Source organism: Thalassophryne amazonica, chromosome 18 (genome assembly GCF_902500255.1).
Source record: "Thalassophryne amazonica chromosome 18, fThaAma1.1, whole genome shotgun sequence".
In the NCBI taxonomy this organism is placed as follows: Eukaryota; Metazoa; Chordata; class Actinopteri; order Batrachoidiformes; family Batrachoididae; genus Thalassophryne; species Thalassophryne amazonica.
In genome coordinates this window covers 67849892-67851927 of record NC_047120.1, presented here as the reverse complement: position 1 = coordinate 67851927, position 2036 = coordinate 67849892, and positions in this window count along the sequence as shown.

Genomic DNA, 2036 nt, shown 5'->3' with positions numbered 1-2036 from the left:
ACGGGAACCATTTCTGGAGCTCGAGCCGATATTTCAGTACCCGCCCTCCTAGTGTAGTATGTGAAAGCTCGGGAATCATTACCATGGACTCTGCATAACCTCCATAAGTCACGTTAGTGTCAATAGCCGAGGCTTTAAAAATTGATAAGGGCGATCACCTCTCTTATGGAAAGCCCATTTCTGGGCAGGAGACGTCCCTGCGAGGTGATTCTCATACATAAGTCATGCACTGCATTCAGAATATGTCACGGCAAATATGGCTTCAGGACATGGCAGTTTTGCTCACATCAACATAGACCTCTCCAGCGAGCACAGACAGATGACTGAGAGAAACTATTAGGCTGAGATCACTCAAAGATATTGCTTCACAGCTCGACAAATTTCTCTTTAATTTACCTTTAAAGCAGAGATACATCTGACAAAGTCGCAGCTGATAAAACGTCTGAGCGCTAGCTGACCCCAACCGGCTGCTGTGACACACGCGTGTGATCTGGCGGTTCTGCGCAACGTATGCTAATGTGTCAGATCAAAATGCCAATTTGGAGAGACCAGCTGAGTGCTCCAAAGAAATCCTTCTTGTTAAACACGGCGAAATGTCGCAGGACTGCGTTTATTCATGTGAACCTAAGAGGCAAATTCCTGTCCAGCCGCCCAGGAGACAAAAGATGTGGAACTCCCCAGAGGAGAATGGCCTGGAGGACACGTTCACGCATACCAGCTGGACCTGGTGACAATAGTGTTTTCTCTCTCTCACACACACACACACACACACACGTCTGTTCCTCATTTAAATGTGACAAAATGGGTTTTCTATCAAAAACCTGCATCTCCTGTGTCCTGTTTGGTTCCACAAATTTGAAAATTTAGTGTTCTCCTCAAAGTGGCATTAATTATTATACAAAATCAGCACATTCTGCTTGAAATTTTTCGCAGAAAAGCACAAAACTGGCGGTGCTCAACGCTCATCCGTCTGGTCTATGTCAACATGTGATATGAACCTTTAAATTTTAAACCTTTTTACAAGATGTTTCTTGATGAACGATGAGCCACACAGCGTTCCCTGAGTCAGCCACAATTTCCCTTTGGACAGAATTTAAATGATCTTTTTTATTTTAAAGCTGTAGTTTTTAGGATTTAGGGGCATTTATGAGTAGTAATGGAATATGGTGTTGATTGCATCTGTTCATTCTGGTACCGTTCACTGAGCTCCTACAAACGCCAATCATCTCTGTCCAGCCACATGTTCCCCTCTCCGATTGACTTGGAAAGAAAAAAAAACAAAAGCTGAATATTCAAAAGATCAAATTTAAGCTGTTGATTCAGAAAAAGATCAATTTTTTTTTATGTTTGAAACACAGGTGCCATCTAGTGGACAAAATGCTTATTTCCTTTGCATTGAATTAATAAAAACGGATGTGAAGTTCAAACATTCTCTTTGATCTGGTGTGTAATTCTGTGATTAATATTGCATATCTTGTATGATAATTATTCTATGAAGAGAGATTTTGTGCACATTGAGTAATCATATTTAAGGGTTTTGTTTTTATTCTAAAGAGAATCTGTTTGAACAGGACTAAGACCCCACTTATATAAAATTTGTATTTGCTTTGTAAACTTTTCAGCCACCGTTACATTGACTCGTGTGTCTGTGGACAAGAACTCAAAAAGGGCTGGATGGATTTCCTTCCATTGTATTTAGCGTACAGCAGCATGGTGGATTAGTGGATCGCACTGTTGTCTCACAGCAAAAAAGGTCATGGGATTGATTCCCACCTGTGGTCTTTCTGTGTGGAGTTTGCATGTCCTTCCTGTGTTTGCGTGGTGCTCCGGCTTCCTCCCACATCCAAAGATGTGGAGCTGGGTCAAAGGTAAATGGTAAATGGACTGCATTTATATAGTGCTTTTCCATCTGCATCAGGTGCTCAAAGTGCTTTACAATAATGCCTCACATTCACCCCGATGTCAGGGTGCTGCCACACAAGGCGTGCACTACACACTGGGAGCAACAGAGGATTAAAGACCTTGATTTTCCAGTC